This window comes from Microcebus murinus, chromosome 5 (assembly GCF_040939455.1).
Source record: "Microcebus murinus isolate Inina chromosome 5, M.murinus_Inina_mat1.0, whole genome shotgun sequence".
NCBI classification, from domain to species: domain Eukaryota; kingdom Metazoa; phylum Chordata; class Mammalia; order Primates; family Cheirogaleidae; genus Microcebus; species Microcebus murinus.
The window spans coordinates 73,898,303-73,918,844 of NC_134108.1; the positions used below are offsets into that span (position 1 = coordinate 73,898,303).

Consider the following 20,542-nt stretch of genomic DNA (forward strand, 5'->3'; position numbering starts at 1 on the left):
GGTGTCAAGATCAAAGATTATTTGAATTTACCAAGGCATAATAATAGTTAAAAAAGAAAAAGAAAAGAAGGAAAAAAAGGAAAAAAGCAAATGCGTTAATTCCTCTTCAATAATTCCAGATTTCAGCGGTCTGAAAGTATTTAGAAAAGTCACCTGAGTAATAAAGCATGCATCATTTGACTGGATTAAAGTTCAAATCACTGCAAAGCAGCTTATTTTTCATCCATCACCATGGATACAAAAGGACAGCTGAAATGCAGGCATCTGACATCACAAGCATGCCCAGACAGGCCTGGAGGTAGGGCCGCAGCAACAACAGTGCTACAAAAGGAGAAGAAAAATGGCCAGGGAAGGGGAGGAACAGCAAAGGGAAACAGGTCATTGTTAAGATCATGAGTCAGAAGTTCAGCTGGGAAGACTAAGTCAGAGGAGACAGGAGGCCAGCTGAGAAGCTTGAAGACATCAACAGTTGTTTACACCGACCTTTCAATAACCTTCCCAGCCAGAAATAGAACCAGAGGGAAGACTGAGAAGAAGGTATATCAGATCATTCGCTGCTCAAGCAGCAGTTTCAATAGCTTCTTCTATTTTCTCCTTAGTTTATGATCAGGCTTTAATTTTAAACAATTTTAAAACATTTTAAATTTTAAATATTTAAAAATAATATTGTAGAGCTTTTACTTGCCTAGATCACTTAATATTAAAAATCATTCCCTAAAGTAGCTGAATACTCCAAATAGCAGCTTGACAGAATTAAAGGACCAGTATCCACTGGACAATAGGAAATGGTAAATTCTGAGAAAAATTGCTATTTCAGGTGTTAAGTTCTTATTCATGAACAGACACAATTTCTGCTTTGGTTTATTTAGATTTTTTATTAACTTAAATTTTTGTTTCCTATCAAAATTCAATTTATCTATTCTCAGGTTGCTGTATAGTATTTAAAGACCTAGACTCAGGAATGCTGGATTCTGACATGTACTTGTTCTCTGAGGAAAGCTCTGATTTGTAGCCTTTGCTGATTTCTGTGATGTAAATATTTTCACCATGGCTGATTTGAAGCTACCAGTGTGAGGTCAACTGGCTTGCAAAATTTCTAAAAATGTAACAATCAGCCTTTGTAAGCTAGTGCCAGCTGGTTTCTAGCACATTGGTAATTGGATTCTATTCCAGCTCTGACACCAACTTGGGGTGGGACTTTGAGCACCTCACTGGGCCTCAGTTTCCTCTTCTGTTGAAGAATTTGGAGCTATTCTTAATCTCTGCTTGTTGAAATTGTGCATTGGTTTGCTCTAGTTGTTTGAGAGACGATTCTTGGGGGCCACTTATGGAAGGGGGTATTTTGGAAGATGCTGAGTTGTTAGTGTTCTATTTCCTCTCATCCAATTCAACTCTTCAGGGCAGTCCTGATTTTAACCATCATAGAGTATTTTATATTTCTGTACAAGATATTGTTTAAAGAGAAGAGTCTATTAGTAAAGAAAAAATAACATCAGAAAACCATTTGAATAAAGTCCCCCTTATATCTATAAAAACTGATGATTCTATGAAACGAAAATGTGAATCAAATGCCAATGTACTTATGTCCGTGGACAGTGCTGGACTTAGAATAGTACTTTCTCTTTTTTGGTTAACTCTTAAACTAAACACTGGCTGAAAGAGTCAATCACACCTGAGTGAAATTGTATCCACATTATCATAGACCTGTTTAAAATGAGAATGATATTAGAAATGATTTCTTATGAGAGGTTTCATATCTACCCAAAGGATTCATCAGAGCCCCCTCAGAAGATGCCTGTGTGTGTATGTGGGAGGTGGGGAACAGGTTGTAATCCCTTCCTCTCCTGCTGCCATGCCACCTTCAATAGAGAGGCAGGTCCTCAGTTTTAAATATGCCTCTTAAGTTTTAAATACGGGGCTTCAATATAAGATTTTATTTGAGAAGGGGTTCTGCTGCAGAGGGGGGAGAGGGACAATAAAGGCAACTGATTGATGCCATTGCTTTGTTTAACAAACCCAGAAACCAAGCTTTAAAGAAGAATGCCCTTAGCTTGTATGCCTAATGTTAAAAAAAATAAATAAATAAAGAAGAATGCCTTGTCTGCTACCCCATAATCAGTAAGAGGTAGACTCATGTCTGGAATTAAGGTGTCTAGGTTTCCAGACCATTATGATTTTCCTTTTCAGATGCTGGTTACTTGGGACCACTATTTCCTATTATGTGTCCCTGGGTCAATAATCTAACGCTGTGTTGTCCAATAGGGAAGCCACGACCCACATATGACTGCTGAACACTTGAAATGGGGCTGGTCTGAATTGAAATGTACTGTATCTGTAAAATACATACTAGGGGTTGAAGTCTTAGTACAAAGAAAGAATTTGAAATATCTCATTGATAATTTTAAAATACTGATTGCAAGTTAAAATGATAATACTTTGGATATATTACATTAAATAAAATATACTGTAAAAATAATTTTACTTTTGTATTTTAGTGTGACTACTAGAAAATTTAAAATTAGATAAATGTGGCTCACATTCTATTTCTATTAGACAAATCTGATTTAAATCTCAGTATCAGTTTCCTCATCTGTTAAAAGTGGAAAGTATCTGCCCTTTCTATTTCTCAGGATTAAGATCATATGAGGTAATCTTTGGGCAAAGTACTCTGCAGAGCACTACACAAATGTTATACCATGTTTCAAGGCATGTTATGGGGTCACCAACTATGTTAGTTGTTCCCTATAAGGTGGCAAAAGTTTTATGTAGTATTTTTCTTTTGCTATTGTGTATATATACATATATACTTTTTTGGTGATGAGGGAGGAGTAAAGCGATAGTATAGTCCAGTGGTCCCCAACCTTTTGTTTTTGAGACAGAGTCTTGCTCTTTTGCCCGGACTAGAGTGCCGTGGTGTCAGCCTCGCTCACAGCAACCTCAAACTCCCGGGCTCAAGTGATCCTCCTGCCTCAGCCTCCCAAGTAGCTGGGACTACAAGCATGAGCCACCGTGCCTGGCTAATTTTTTCTATATATTTTTAGTTGGTCAATGACTTTGTTTCTATTTTTAGTAGAGACGGGGTCTTGCTCTTGCTCAGGCTGGTTTCGAACTCCTGACCTTGAATGATCCACCTGCCTCAGCCTTCCAGAGTGCTAGGATTACAGGTATGAGCCACTGCTTCCGGCCGGTCCCCAACCTTTTTGCCACCAGGGATTGTTTTCATGGAAGACAATTTTTGCATGGACTGGAGGGGAGGTGGAGAATGGTTTCAAGATGATTCAAGTGCATTACATTTATTGTGCGCTTTATTTCTATTATTATTACATTGTAATATATAATGAAATAATTATACAACTCACCATGGATTAGGACCCCTGGGTAGGCTACAGATATAATAACGTACACATTCATTCAGTCTCGTCATTTATATTCCGTGAGCAAAAGACATGTTAGACAAGAGCCAACTGCTACTGGATAGAAACAGGGACATCAAGAAGGAACTTCCTTCTCCCCATCTTCCACCTTCCAACCTCTCCCTAAGTGCCTCATTTTGGCAGAACCTGCCAATGAGCCAACTAGCAAGGGAGTCTGGAAAATGTTTCCTGAGTCCTAGCTCCAGCACTGAACAGAATATAGAAAGGCAGGCTAGGATCTGAGAAACAATAGGCATATAACTGGCACAATTCCAGTTCAATTTTGGCAATGATATAAGTCATAGTACTCAGTGACTTAGTAACAGCCACCAGTGGAAGCTGCTGGGTTCTGGAGAGGAGTAGGATAGACAGTTGCCTGACAGAGCAGTGGTCCTGCTGTCTTGCCTAGCAGGGCTACCAGTAAAGTTAGATATGTTTGTATAACATACTCTCTGGGAAGTTCCAGAAATTATTGCTAGGAAAGTCTTTTGGGAGTGGAGGTAAAAAGATAACAAAATTTGGTTGATCTTATCTGTATTTACAAACTAGGGAACTTAAAATTACGTGAGTTTTTCTTAAATTGAAAAACAAGCCCATCAGACTGGTCTGTGAACTTACTCAGATAAAATTGTCATCCTCACTTTTGGGGACATCTATTAGTTTTGTCCAGTATTTCTTCTAGTAACTGCATTCCAGTGTTCCTTTGGAGAACCACCTCTCTCAGCTTTTCTGGGACAAGATGAGAATTCAGCCGACTTGATCATAATCTTTCCCCCTTTCCCTGCCCAGGCAAACATTTGGCCACAGTAATTAGTTCATGTTCATGTATGGGCAGTCAGAGTTAACATAAGGATCTCTGCTGGACCATTTGGAAAAGAGGCGTTCCTTTTCCAGTGGGGTTGCTAGGTGAATAGAATGTTACGTTTGGAGCTTTGGTGGCAATACCTAGAAGGGAAAGCCTGCCCAAAATAAAACCAACACATAGAAAAGTACATCTAAGAGATAAAGAGAAGACAAAATTTTAATGACAGCCAGCACTTGGATCCAAACACACATGCAAGCTAGGTCTGTTTACAGATTTTTTTTTAATCAAATAAGCCTGTGGTCCCCAACCCCCAGGCAGCAGACCGGTGCCAGTCTGTGGCCTGTTAGGAACCAGGCCACACTGCAGGAGGTAAATGGGTGGGTGAGCCAGTAAAGCTTAATCTGTGTTTATAGCTGCTCCTCATCGTTGGCATCACCTGAGTTCCGCCTCCTGTAAGATCAGCGGTTACGTTAGATTCTCACAGCAGTGCAAACCCTACTGTAAATTGCACATGCAAGGGATCTAGGTTGCATGATCCTTATGAGAATCTAATGCCTGATGATCTGATGTGGAGCTTATCATCAGCAGAGAGGTTTTACTGAAGAAAAAATGTAATGTGCTTGAATCATCCTGAAACCATCCTTCTCCCTTCTCTGCCTGTAGTAAAATTGTATTCCATGAAACTAAACTGGTCCCTGGTCCCAAAAAGGTTGGGGACCACTGATATAAGCCAATACCTTCCCCTTTTTCTTTAAATTAAAAAAAAATTGAGGTAAGGTTCACACACAGTGAAAAATACATATCTTAAGTGTATATTCCGATGAGTTTTGATAAAGGAAATTCTCTTTTAACCATCACCTCAATCAAGATATAGCGTATTTGCAAAACTCCAAAAATGTTTTTTATTTCCTTCAATTCAATTCCTACCCCATAGACAGCAACTGTTCTGATTGTTACCGTGTAGATGAATTTTGCCTGTTTTTGAACCACTTATTGGTGGAAGTATATAGAACATATTCTTTTGTGTTCTATAAACTTCTTTTGCTCAACATTATGTCTTTGAAATTCATCCATGTTGATTAGTTGTTCATTCCACTGATGGACTAGCATTATGTTGTAAGGATCTACTATATATTTTTAGAATTTATTCTCATGTTGATGAATATTTGGGCTGTTTCCTGTTTTGCTTACTATGGATACAGCTGCTATAAACACTGTTAGTAAGTATTTTTTGATATATGTTTTTATTTCTCTTGTATAAATAACATGAAGTCAAATTATGAGGTAATGTTAGAAATGTATATTCTATAAGAGACTGCCATCTGTGCATTTTCACCTTTGTGTCCCATAGATATTTCAAATATTGTCCCTTAACTACTTATTACTGTCCTTTATCCTTTACCTCACACCTGCACTTCCATATTCACCATCTCAGTGAAGGGTGCCAGGTGTCTTAGCCAGAAATTTAGGGTCGGCCTAGGTCCTTCTTGTCCTGTAACCCTTCTCACATACAACCAGTCACCTAGTCTTGCAACAAGGGTAGTGCATATTCATTTTCTTTCTTTCCTTACTATGACTACAATATAAAATAGTGCAGTCATTTTCAAAGTTTTTTACTTTGACCTATAACTTTAAAAAAAATGGAAAAAATACATGTATATAAAAAATACATGTACTTTTAAAAAAAATACATGTATATAAAATATACATATATAAAAATATATATATACATGTATTTTTTAAAAAAATACATGTATATAAAAATAATTGAAATAAAATTTTCATAAAACAATACTTATCCTTTACTGTACATAATATATCCTGATATTTTCTCTTCTACTGTACATCCATTTTTAAAATGTGGTCATAAACCTACGTTTATTTAATGATTCATTAATGAGTTACAACCTTAGTTTGAAAAGCCGGCAGTTGAAAGCTCACACAGACAAGGATTTAAAGTGCTGCTCCTGTGTTTCCTAACTGTAACTTTGGGCAAAGCTCTTAGCCTCTTTGAGCCTCAGACTTCACTTGTAACAAAGAAATAATAGTAATACTATATCATAAAGTTGTAGTAAGGATTAAAATGAACATGTAGAATTATAAGCTCAGGGCCAGGAACAGAAGGTGCTCAATTAATATTAGTTCATCCAGACCTTCCTCATTTCTTCCCTATGATACCTGTCACTTTATGAAGTTTTAAAGGTCTAGCTCAGGCATCCTCAAACTACAGCCCGAGGGCCACATGCCGCCCGCCTAGGACATTTATATGGCCCGCTGGGTGTTTTTGCTGTCGTTGCCTGTCCTGCTTAGCAGCCAACTGGTCTGGGGCCCACTCTCCAACAGTCTCAGGGACAGTGAACTGGCCCCCTGTTTAAAAAGTTTGAGTACCCCTGCCTGCTTCCAGTCTCATCCTGTATGTTGCCACTGAGATAATCTTTCTAAAATGCATTAGCTGCTACCTGTGGCTTTTGGGATTGATAAGCTTCATAAAAAGGCATTTAAGCATTGGCCTCTGCCTCTTTCCAGCCATTTCTTTTCCAGGGACTTCCCCCTTTCTCCCACCATGTCTTGCTAAATGATTTGCTCTGTCTCTCTAGTGCCTGGGTATGTAGTGATTTGTTTCTGTCTTATATATCTTCCCATTATCTATTGTGATCAGCTCTTATGTAACATAAACTCCAATTCAAGAGTTATTTCTAGCAAGCATAGATGGGCCACCAGGCTAAGTTGAGTCCCACCTCCCAGTTCCTTTAGCACAGCATGCATATCATTTAATCAACCTTATTACATAGTACCTGCAATCAGAGTTTGAGTTCTCTTTCTTGTTCATTAGACAGTGAGCAGCTGGATGATAAGGCTACACTTTTTATCTCCATATGCCAGAAAGTTACCTAACAAGTACTCAGTATGTATTGAATGAATGAATGAAGCTTTCTAACTTAGAAATTTTCCATTCCAATTTTGCTATGTCATTTTCCTCTTGCACAAGAGAAATAGCTGGCTAGTTTAGTATGCCATAATAACACTTATACCATAAAAACACTTTTTCTTTACCTAGCAGATTTATTGTCAATTAAAAATATAGTCACTGATTTTAACAGAATCTCCTGTGGATTATTTTCAGTTGGGAACCGGCAATTGTTTACTAAGAAAATCATATTCATATTTTTTCTTCCAAATCTAATGATGTGAATACAAATAGAACTACTGTGGTTCCCTTAATGCTATTTCAACTGCTTTGGAGATAGGACTTGATTTATAGGCAAATTTACTTAAAGGTGTCATTGAAGAGTAACAAAATCTGAAAGTATGCATTTAAAAATAGCTCAAAAAATAAAAATAGCTTTAACCAACTTTTGGTTTTGTTCTTTTTAAGCAAAACAAAAGCAGAAGTCTGCTAAATTAAAATAAATTCTAAAATTCAGATTTTATTAATGATTAAATCACCAATTATAAAATAAGAAAATTGCTATTGCTATTTTCTAATATTGCTATTAGATGCTAATAAACATCTCACTAACAAAATAATTAACTTGTAAATTTTGTCAAGTGCTTAAAAATTTTATCCTTTAAATAGAGCAAAAATCTAAGAGTAACAGCTTTCCATATTGCAAAGCTAAATAATAACAACCAGATTAGACTAAATTTGTTTTTATTAGAGAAGCCTTTATATATTAATATATAATTAATATATTAATTATAATTCTTAAATTATAATTCTTAAATTAATATAATATTAAGTCCATTTATACTGTTCTTTACACCTAACTCAAGCTTTCCTAAATCATTTGATTTCTTTTAAACATCTAGCATATTAGATACTTTAAAAAGTTAATATGAGCTGGGTGCAGTGGCTCACGCCTGTAATCCTAGCACTCTGGGAGGCTGAGGCGGGCGGATTGCTCGAGGTCAGGAGTTCAAAACCAGCCTGAGCAAGAGCAAGACCCCGTCTCTACTATAAATAGAAAGAAATTAATTGGCCAACTAATATATATAGAAAAATTAGCCGGGCATGGTGGCGCATGCCTGTAGTCCCAGCTACTCGGGAGGCTGAGGCAGCAGGATTGCTTGAGCCCAGGAGTTTGAGGTTGCTGTGAGCTAGGCTGACAACACGGCACTCACTCTAGCCGGGTCAACAAGTGAGACTCTGTCTCAAAAAAAAAAAAAAAAAAGTTAATATGATATACTAACAACCTACTATTTACCTGGAATCTGTTAATAAATATAAAAATTTCAAGCAATATGATACCAAGAAGTTAGATTTAAAATTGTTGAATTTTTGTTACTTACCACGTTTAGATAAAATATACAAAATTGTGACAGTACTTTCTTTTTTTGCAATGGTATTAAGTGGACAACTTTACTTTAGCTAAGGTGTGCATTCCAAGATATTATATATAATACGTCACCCCTTTAAAAATTAGTCATTGTGATTTCTGAATTGTCTACAGTTGGAAAGCCTACTTATTATTCTACTTATTAATTTTTATGAAAATTCTATCAATCAAACTCTATACCTTCCCCATAAGGAAAATGGGAATAATCCTATTAATAAGCATTTATAGGAAGATTTTTAACCACATAAAAATGGTATCATTTCCACACAGCATTAACAAGACAAAGTCCTGCAGAAAATGAACAGTCAGCAGTATCACAAATATGGAAATACTGCAATATCAATGGAAGCTCAGGAATACTAAAACTCCATATTGCTTAATGACCATTAGAATTTATTAAATAAATATAATCTTTAAGAATAATAAGGAACCTGATTTCTGTTAAATATAATTTCAAGTGGCAGAAATATAAAAATGTGGTTTTGTTAACTTTGATTCCTTTTTTTTTGAAAAGCAAAATCCTATATAGTATATAGTAAAATGAAATGTTAAATGGTATAATCTTAGAAAGTTCTAATCCTATCAAAAATGATTATATTAAAGCCATGTAATATCACATAAAAACTTTTGAAATTGTTAACTAATATTTTGGGCTAATCTTTTAAAAATATTAATTCAATAAACTGGTTTTCACTTCTGTAAATTTACAAATTATTTTGGTCTTTTTTTCAAGGTCAAATAGTCACTGTTATTAAGAACATGATAGGTCTGGTCAGAAAGCCTGGATGAAAAAAAAAAAAAAAAAAAAAAAAGAACATGATAGGGTGAATAAAATTGCACATTGTAAGGATCTTGAGAATATGTTACATACAACCAGACAATTTTTTGCAGACTCTGGACCTTTTAAGTAGTTCTTGCTTACTGATAACTCTATTAACCCGTAGGGTAACACACCAAAGGCGTTAAATTTGAAACTGAAAAATTTAGAATTTAGCAGACCAAAGCTTGCATCTTGGCATTATCACTTACTATTTTAGCATCTCAAGGTGGATTCTTTAACCTCTCTGAATCTGTTTCCTCAAGTATAAACAATGAATAGCAATACCTGCCTAGAGTCTTGAATGAAGATAGAATGACATTACACTGCCTGGAACATTCTGAGTGCAGAATAAATAGTAATTTCATCCTCAGCTGTCCTTGAGTGCCAACAATCCTGATTTGACTCTTTGGTGACAGATGTTTGTCCACATAAACACAGCATGTTTCTTGACTCTTCCTAGCAACTTCCTTTGAAAGGAATCCGCCCATACATTTAGTAAACTACATAGTATTAACTCTAACAGAGTCAATATTGACCAGTGTGCTATTTAAACAGAGTATTAGCAGAAACAGATTAACGATTTGAATACAAATTATTGCAGTGCAATTTGGGGATTACTCATTTTATTTTCACTAACACATGATTGCCATCTCCTACAGATTTGTTGTGCACGCAGAAATTGCATTTAATTACAATATTCTTTACGTGGGCTAGTCCGTGTAAACTGAAGTAAAATATCTTGACAGGATAAAAATGTAAGCTTTGAATTAGTGCAAAGGTGGGAAAACGAGGTCAAGCGAGAAGCAGGACTAACCAATCTTTGTGGTTAGAAGATTGATTAAAACCCATTTGTCTTCAAGAGTTTTGCAGAATGGAGGTAAAACTGAGGGAGAAATTAACGTGGTGAGAACAGCAGAGTACATGTTAAACCGTCTTGATGATCAGAAGGCTCAGAGCGGCTTAAAACCCTCTTCAAAGAGAGGATTTTCTTTTTACCTTCCTTGCTCCTGCAATTAATGCTGTTTAAGACACTGTCAATTCTAGAAGGGGAAAACACGCCACACAGTTGCTCTCAGTAGGATACTGACATGCACCTCAGGACATTTCTTTTAAAAAAACTGTGTGCTAATGTTTCAAATGCCATTCCACACCAAACCCGTTCCCAAACCTAAAAATCATTTTTAAGCCAAACTCATGGCGCGTTCGTGATTCACGAAGGCCAGGACCTCGAGGTAGATAGAGTCGTGCACTAACCCCACGCTTCCTAAAAATCAGCAATTTCAGTAAAAAGACCGAGAAGTCCGAGCCATTTGTTTGTAATTTCTTTATAGTTTGAAACCGATTGATTTTTCAAAACGGTGTCGAGACAAATGCCAGTGTTTTTAATTAAGCAGTCGCCAATTTTACAATTCATTACACGAACCCTCTTTCCCCTTCTCCCGCGTCTTTCTCCACAGGGCGCAGCCGGCTCAGCAGTCGCGTTTGCTCCACAAAGCCCCAAAAGAGTCAGCGCTTCGCCGCGAACTTCTCTACTCGCTGTCGCCGCTATAGCTAGAGCGATCGACCAATGGCCGCCTTCTCACGCACTCTTTGTCCCGCCTTCCAGTTTTAATGAAGCCAATAAAAAGGGCCATTGGAAACAGACGCCAATGGGAGCTCCAGGAGAGGCATCATCATTGGCTGCGGTCGTTTCGCAGTGCAGTCTGGGCCTCCGCCTCCGTTACCCTGGAGTCGAGGTCGCTGCGCCGCTGCCACCCAGGATCCGCGGTCCCCGCCCCTGTCCCATCCCAGTGTTCAAACTTTTCGCACCCGACTAACCTCAGCACCTGCCCCCCAGTCTCTGCAGGAGCCAGGCACCCGCCAAAGAGCGGCCGGACGCCGAGGCCCCGGTGGGGAGTTCCGTCCGGGGAGGGAAGGCAAGGAGGCGGGACGCCGCGTCGGCTCTGCTGAGGAGCGGGGGCGGGTTGGGGGTGGGTTTTGGGGTGGGCGTGGAGACCGTGGGGGAGGTGGAGGCGCGAGGTGAGACTTGGGTGAAGCCGGGGGCGTGGGCGGAGGAAGCTGCGGATAGGGGCGTTCGTGGATGGGGCCCTGCGGGTGGAGTTCTTAAAGCAAGGAGGATGAAAGGATTAGGGATGGGGGAGAAGAGAGTCCTAGGAAAATAAGTCGGGAGCTGGGCAGCTGGGAGAGGGTCGGGAGGAGGGGAGGTTGACTGACAGATGGAGGATTGGGAAGTTAGGAGAAGAAGGAGTTGGGAAAAGGTTATTTCCTGGGATGGGGAAGAAAAGGAAGGGAGCATAGTGCAGGCGGATCTAGAGAAGCGGTTAAGAGTTATTAGAAACAAAACAAAAACTCTGGAGGCCGGTGGAGACTCAAGGCGGGAAAGGGCGAAGCCAAGGGCCAAGAAGGGGAAGAAGGCTTTTGATGGCTCTGGGATAAATAATAGGTTTATTTTTAGACTGTAATTAGAGTGAAAGGTGCATTTGTCCAGCCAGTGAAAATTTTACACATAGTCTTCAGGGATGGGATGAGAGGAGTAAAGACAGTTAGCAAGAAATGTACCTTCCCTGGCACATGTGAGTTGGAGCCGGTATTCAAATACTTGGTGTTTTACTTTGGGTGTACCATGGGACAGTGTTTGGCAGTGAGTGCTGGCTCAAATATGAATTCCTCCTTTGTTCATTTTGTGGCCTGGGACAAATTATTCACATCAATTAGTAACAAATTACTAGTGTCATTCCCCCCACCCCCGCCCCCATTTGGGATAGATTTGTTGTGAGGATTAATTTTATTGTATTTCTACTAAAAAAATGGATGGTTCGTTAAAGTGAATCTGCTTTTAGAATATTTGGTGTGTGTGAACCATTCTTTGTGCTGCATTGACTGGAGATTCCCTTAATCTTTTTCCATCATGAACACTCCCCTCCCTTCCCAAAATCAAAAGAAGGTTTTGTCTCCTCTCTTTAGGAAAGTACACTTGGGCACATGAACACATACGTGTTTATGTCTCTCCTTTACCTTCAGGTTAAGAACTTAGATTAGATGATTCTTTGGGATCAAAAGTCATCATTTAAATGATTTTTGGGGGGAAGGCGGCTATATGCATTTTGGAAAAAGTTAAAACTGAAAATGTTCCAATTCTCTCTCTCTAGCATGGTTGTTATTTTAATCTGTATTTTTTCCCATTGTAGTTACACATTGGAATTTTTATTACTATTTTAAATATTTCACCTTGTGATTTGTTGCATGTTGACCAATATGTTTGTTCAAACACATAATAGGAAATAATAGTTTGCTTTGATTTTCTAAGTCGACAAAGTGTCATTTCAAATAATATTTGTAAAGTATCAAAAGTGATTGATGACCTTGGAAAAGAGATTTTATTTTGTCAAAGTCACATCTCTTCTGTTAAACATTTCATGGAACCATAATTCTGTAAGACACAATAGGAGCCCATTATAATAAAGATGTTACCTTCTTTCCTGGTTCTTCTACTTGTCATTCTTCCACTCCTTTGTAGGATCCTCTTCCTCTATCCACTATTTAATTGTTTTTTTTCCCATAACTCAGTCTTTTGTCTTCTGTTTTTACTCTGTGTCCTCTTGTGGGCTGAGTTCATCCTTTCTCTTGGCTTCTACCATCTACACTTTATTAACACACTCCCACTTTTTTCTTAAATCTCTGTCCTGGAACTCTTTAATTACCATCAAACTTTTCTAGCTAATTTTTGATATTTCTGCAAAGATTTCCCACAGGCATCCCAAACGCAATATGTATATTGAACCTATCACCTTTCCCTGCCAAAACATTCCCTATTGAATGGTACCATATTCTCCTCATTTTGTAAGCCCAAAACTTTGGACTTCATGCAGGTTCTTCTCTCATCTCATATTCCACATTTAATCTGCCATCAAGTCTAGTTTCTTGATAAATGTTTCTGGAATAAATGCTGTACTCTATATCTCTAGTTTCACTACCTTGGTTCACAGCACTATCATCTATCAGCTGGTATCAAGCCCAAATGGTATTCTTCCTCCAGCCTTACTACCCTGCAGTTCTTGGTTGGAGGTGAATCTTTCTAAATGTCAAATCTGATCATTTTAACCCCATTGAAGATCCTTTGTTGTCAACCAACTCTTGTTATCACTTAGGACTTTCTCACTATTCCTCAGCCAATGCAGTTTAAACCAGCATTGTCCAATAGAAATAAATGTGAGCCATGTACATATTTTTTCAGTAGTCACACAAGAAAATACAAACAGGTGAAAATAATTTTAATAATATATTTCATTTAACCCAGTATATCCAAAATATAAAAAAATAGATAAAAAAGGTATTTTATGTTTTATGTACTAAGTTTTTAAACTTTCGCATGTATTTTATACTTCCAGCATATGTCAGTTCTGACTTATCTTTCTTCTCTTGGCTGTGAATTCCTTAACAGTAGGGTATCAGTAATAGTTCAGTCCCTGACACTCAGTAGGTATTCAGTAAATATCTTATAAAAAATGAGTGAATGTTCTGTGATTTTTTCATTTGATTAAAATTTAGGAATACATACTATAGTTACAATGCTTTAATTTGACCTATTGTTTCAAAATGCTGTTTAAAAGAATCTGATTATGCCATAAATTTTAAATCTAGCATTTACTGTGATCTGATTATACTTAATATCATATTTAAAATCCAAACATAATTTATTTTTTTAAGTTTTTTTTTAACCGAATAGTTTGATTTTTAAGCAAGAGTAGGTATTGTACAAACATTAATACATGTAGTAGGCTATGGAAATTGTTTAGAAATATGCAGAAACATGTAATTGAGGAGTAGAAAAACTTGGTTTTATTTGTTTCTTAATCATTTCTCCTTTGGAGCAGTTATAGTTTTAATGTAGCAATATAGTTTTTACCTTTATCTCACCTTTAGCTGCTTATTTTCCTTTTTGGGGAGAGAAATCTCCGTATGTATGTCTTTCCTAGTTTATTTTTATTTTACTCGCCTGATTGCCTGTTATGTGACTTCTTTTGCTGGCAGCAGAGGTAGCCAGTTAGCAATGTTTTATACAAAGAAGATAAGCACAGGGATATGTCAAGAAATTAACATTTGATTTTACAGTTTTTTTTTCTTAAAACTAAGAGACTTCTTAGAGTCACATAAATTCAGATGATCATTATGCTATTCTATATACAGTAGACTCTATAGCTTAGATTTGCTTTCTGATTCATTTGTAATAGAATATAGATGAAACATTCTGGTAATCTTCTTTCTGACCTGTTTATGTGTAACCTATACTATTTGGGACTTTTTTAAAAAAGGAAAGTTTATTTTTGGATGAAAAATGACAAGTAATAGATTTGATAACTTTCTAGCCTTGCTGTAGTAGCACTCTTGGCCATATTTAGAAAATAAACAGTTCTTAGGAATCAAAATTGGGCAAAACTTATAATTTTTCTTTTTTTGCTTTAATTAATTAGTTGCTTATTGAGAAAGAGCTAATGGAATGCATACAACCTGCCTCCCCCAATGCATGCACACACATACACACACACACACACACACACAGGAGAAACAGGTGAACAACTGTTAATTGATTCATTCTTGGTTACCATGAATTAGTTTAAATTAGAGAACTATACATGGAATATACACCCTCAGTGTCTTATCTGTTAATCTAGATAACTTTTAAGAGAAAGAAGAACTATTCGCTTAATCATATTATGACTAGATTATGTTAGTCACATAGAAATTATTGGTGTAACTGCAGGTAAAATTTATTATCTGAACCCTTAGTAGGTCATATCATTTATTTAAAATTAATGCAGAAAAAATATTCCAACTTTACAATGACAATGGCTCTGAGCAAAAATTTTTGATTTGCTACCTTTTTCCCTCTTGGGAATTTTAGAGATTAAGTTAGTCTTATATAATTATTTTGAAAGAGGGGAGATTTAACATTTTCTTTAGAAGAAAAAGGGAAATTTTATAAAATGAAACCATTAATACTCTATTTGTAATAAAATTATAGAATAATCATTCATTCCACAAATAATTAATGTTGTGGTTACTGTGGTGAACTAGACAGACAAAATTTCTGTTCTCATAGGTCTTACATTTAGTAGGAGGGGTCAGACAAGAAATATAAGATTATTTCCATTAGTAACAAGTTCTCCAAAGAAATTAAAGCAGAATAATAGGATAATGTGACTGGGTTCACTTAAATAGAATTGTCAGGGGAGCCATCTTTGAAGGTGACATTTGTGCTGAGAACAGGAAGGAAAGGAGGAACCACCTTTGTGATGTTTTAGATAGAGTGTGCAGCAAGTGCAAAGGCTGTGAGTTGGTAACAAGCTTGGTATGTTGGAGGCACAAAAGAAGGCAAGTTTGCCTGAAAAAGGAGATGAGGGGAAGAGTGGCATTACACAAGAATGGAGAAGTGGGTAGAAGGGCTAGATTATGTATGAGTTTGCAGGCCTGGTTAAGGAATCTGATGGCCATAGGAGGCCATTGAAGTGTATTAAGTAAGAGAGCAGTGCTATTTGATCTTCGTTTCTAGTCAGTTTTTCTGATTGCTATGTAAAGAACTGAGAGGAAAACAAGGATGATAACAGGATATTAATTAGGAGGCTATTGCAGAAGTCCAAGTGAGGAAACATGGCCTGGACTAGGGCAGTAGCAGTGGATGGTAAGAAATGGTCAGATCTGGAATATATTTTGGAGATTAAACTGTCCGGTTTTATGGATGGTTTGGATGTGGGATGTGAGGGCAGAATGAATCTGGGATGATCCTTAGATTTGTCATGGGTAATTTAGTAGATGGATGTACCATTTAATGAGATCAGAAAGGTAGGAAAGAATAGAAGTGGAAAGCAGACAGATATCAGTTTGGGACATGTAAATTTGAAATGATTTTTAGGTATCCAAATGTAGTGTCAAGTAGGAAGGTGAATATAAATGAATCTGAAAGGGTAAATGAGGTCTAGACGAGATCACCTAAGGAGAGAGTGTAGACAAAGAAAAGAGGGCCAACATGTGCTTAGAGATCAGGAAGAGGAGGCAGATTTAATAAAGGAGACTGAGAAAAGACAGCCAGTGAGGTAGTAAGAAAACCAGGAAAGTAGAGGGCTATGGAAACTAAGTAGGAAAAGAGAGTGTTTTAGGAAGAAGGAAATGGTTGGTTGTGTCAGACACTGCTATGAGGTCAAGTAGGAATAGGATAGGAAATCGGCTAATGGATTTAGGAAGATGAATGTCATTGATTTTGACAAAAGCTATTTCAGTGGAGTGGTGAGGATAAAAACCTGACTAGTGTGGGTTCAAAAGAAAATGGTTGGAAAAGAAGTAGAGATAATGTTCTAGATTATAGATTTACTCTTCATAAAAGTTTTATTGGAAAACTGGAGTAGAGAAATTGGGTTGTATATGCAATAAGACGTGGAGTCAAGTACCATCTTCATTAGAGCCTCTTTGATAGCAGTGATCCTGTAGAGAAGGCACAATTGCAGGAGCACAATCTTGAACATTGAGAAATAGTATGGGAAAGAAGACAAGTAAAATGATTTAGCTTTAAAAAAGGAGCAGAAATGCTTCTTCAGTTTTAGCAGTGTTGGGAGGGCAAAGAGTATTGGATAGATACAAGTGGAAGTGGCTTCAGAGATGAGGTAGTTCTCATTTGATTGTTGTAATTGAGGTTTTATTTTTTGGAGATAGAATCTTGCTCTGTTACCTGGGCTAGAGTGCCATGGTATCATCATTGCTCACTGCAACCTTAAACTCCTGTGCTCAAGCCATCCTCCTGCCTCAGCCTCCAGAGTAGCTAGGACTACAGGCAGGTGCTACCACACCTGGCTAATTTTTCTATTTTTTGTAGAAATGGGATCTTGCTCTTCCTCAGGCTGGTCTTGATCTCCTGGCCTTGAGCGATCCTCCCACCTGGACCTCCCAAAGGGCTAGGATTATGGATGTGAGCCATCGTGGCCAGCCCTGATTGTTTTAATTAAAATATTAAATAGGTCTTTCAAATAAGAGTTAGAAAACTTACAGTCTATTTCAGGTTTTACTAACTGAATTTTGTGATCTTATGTAAATTATCTGTCAACTTGGATAAGTCATTCCTTTTTTCTGGCTCTCAGTTTCCTTAATCTTTGCAAAGAAAGGAGTGATTTCCTAGGGTCTCTTCCTTTGGTAAATTGTTATTTATCCCATTAAACTACAGTATTTTATCTGTTTTTATTTCTTTTAACTTTATAAGAAAAATTAGTGTTATTATTCTTTACCTAATCTTTGTTCCTTTTGGTCTGTTTTTTCATATCTTTTCTTTTTTCTTTAACTTACAATAAGCCTGTTTGCTTATTTGAGCTATTTTTCTGAAAGCACTGTCAGCCAGACAGCAGTATTTCTACAAGGACCAAAAACTAATTCTCAAAAGTGAATTTTTTTTCACAAGTGTGTAAATTTACATTCTCTAGAAAAGCTTAGCTATTTGGGTTGTTATATTTCCTAAGGAGCACCTGTTTATTAAATGCTGTGAAGAACTGTATCATAATATGAGATGATACAAGTACTATAGGTAGGTTAGAAATATCTTATTTAAAAATAGAGCCTAAATATTAATAATTAGAAGTTTGGCAAACATAAAAATATATTCTTTAGTGTTCCTGGGGCTATTCTTGAGTTTGTTATCACTGTTAAGAAGGTATTTTTATATAACTAGTATGTAATCTCTTAAGAGAATATGTAAAGGATAATACATACTTTATTGTGACTGTTTTTCTTAATTATGTCTCTTCCATGGAAGAGCTAGATCTGCCTTAAAAGAATCCATAGTATATTCTTGCTTCCTTGGTTTCTTCATTATCTAAATGGCATCTGTATTATCAGATATTTTTCTTGACCAGCTAGGTGCATTAATTGGATAGTAGCTTCATAGACTTTGGAAAATTCGTTGTTTATATCAAGTTGTCTAAAACGAATGAGAATAATTGTTAGAAATAATTGACTTAAAATGACTTATATTTGCTGTCATAGATGTAGATCTGCCCATGTGTGTTTGTCTCCTCTCTATTTGGAGACAATATTAAAATAATACTAAAGAAAAAAGAATAAATTTACCATATTGAAGGGAAAGCAGAGTATTCTTGGTAGACAAGAGTTTACAACATATTTCTGAAAGAAACAAAGAGTAATGATGGATGAAGTGGATTATGACAGAAAACCATTTCCCAAAATATTCAAGAAGGGGTTGCAACAAAGGAAGATTCTGATATATTCAAAAGAATCTCAGAGAATCTTGGGATTGAGAAGATCAGAGACAAAGGATGGTTGAAAATGAGAGGGAAGAAATAGTTGACAAATGGAATAGTTGTGCTCCTTTTCCACTCAAACCCATGCACAGTGACAGTCCTTGTAATACTCCCTGTTTCTTAACTCACTCTGATTTCTCTTTCACATCAAAATATACAGAGGTTATTTCTTCTGTAAATAAAAACAAAGACAACACTAAAGGAAAAGTAGCATTGCCATTGCAGACACTTGTGTCTGCAGATAATTCCTCCTCATTCTAGCTTTTAGGGAATTCCCTATATAATATATAGCCTGTTTAATGGCTGATTCTTTGTTTTTCATCTGACCTAAAGCAAAGTATTCCAATCAGGAAGCTCTGCTCACGTGTATAGTGTTTCTATTCACTCTCATTGTTTCTTCTTTTTAAAGTATCAATGGTAAACCAAAAATTATCTTCAAAGAAATAAAACTAGCAGTATATAAATAAAACAGAAAAACTAGTACCATGTGAAGCAGATTTCTCTTGGATCAGAAGAGACCTTAAAAAAAATATATCTCTATTTAATATTCTCAGAGGGGAAAAATAAGTTTTCCTTAATAAAGCAAGAACACAGCAATTATTTTAAAAATCAGAACAAAAAAGTTATTGGAAATGAAGATATTGGTATAATTTAAAAAATGATGGTTGGAAGATAAATTGAGTAAAACTCTTTGAAAATAGAGCAAAAGACAAAGAACAGGTTATTTAACTAGCAGAAGTTTCAAAAACATAAAATGGAAAAGGTCAATTATCAGAAAAGCAATATAAGAAAATCTCTAATGCTTAAAGATGTAAATTTCCTGATTGAAAGGAAGAGGGGGAGAAAAGGGCTCAACACAATGAAGAAAGACCCACTCCTATTCATATCATTGTGAAATTTCAGTGTAACAGGAGGGGAATTCTGAAAAGCTCTTATGGAGGAAAAAAGAAAAAAGATATCCTGTAAAGGAATGAAAAATCAGATGAGTATAACTAGAGTGTAAAATCTGTTAGGGCTAAAGGAATGACTATAACAAATGTCTCACAAGCAACACTGAGGGTTTAAAAGATAGTAAGGGAGTATCTTCAAAGTTCTGAGAGAAAATAATCTAGAATTTGGAACCTGTGAAAACTATCCAGTATGAGGTAAAATAAAGACATTCCCAAGCATGCAAGGGCTTAGAACAGTTATTCTTAAACCATAAAACCTTTCTGAATGACTTATTAAGGATATGGGCCAGTAAAATGATGATGAAAACTAATAAAGATGATGACATGGACTAAAAGAAATAGTGCACTAAGGAATTCAATAAAAGTAATTCCAGAATGGCAACAGTGCAACAGGTCTAGAAAGTAATTGGTTTAAATTAGAATAGAAAATCCAAGAAAAATGTCTTTAAGAGGAAGAATGGAATGGAATGGATTTCAGGCTATTGATAGATTAAGAAGCTGGTAGATATTAGTGATATGATAAGAAACATGTTTTTTCCTCTCAGTAACAAAAAAAAAAGACAATTAGAACTTTATGAAAAAAACCCCTGCATAACCAACATGCAGTTGCATGTTACAGCCATCTAAAATGAAGGATGAAATAAATTCTTATTTTTCATAGTCTAAAATTGCTAATTCAAGAAACAATATAAGCATAGAAGTAAATGTTAATTGTCCCAGGGAGAAGGACTTGGATAATAGGGCAATGGATATATATATATATATATATTTTTTTTTCAACTATGTGGAATTCCAGTGGTTTCATGATATTATACTGTTTGGATTTTTACAATACTTCTCTTACTTATTTTGTGATGGTTAGACATTTAGGTTGCTTCCATTTAAAAAAAAATTGTACTGTACTACATTAAACATTTGCAG

At 36.3% G+C, this 20,542-nt stretch overlaps 1 protein-coding gene across 3 annotated transcripts in view; it reads left to right on the top strand.

Annotated features, from left to right (window-relative positions):
• The first annotated feature begins 222 nt into the window (after window positions 1-222).
• LCA5 (lebercilin LCA5) overlaps window positions 223-20,542 on the top strand; it is a 55,657-nt gene continuing 35,337 nt past the window's right edge. The window contains exons 1-2 of one of the 3 annotated variants that reach the window (XM_076003171.1): window positions 223-537; window positions 10,833-11,291. The gene's annotated coding sequence lies outside the window, so the exon portion shown is untranslated. The remainder of the gene's footprint in view (window positions 538-10,832; window positions 11,292-20,542) is intronic. The other 2 variants (XM_012763688.3, XM_012763686.3) reach the window with 2 other exon arrangements.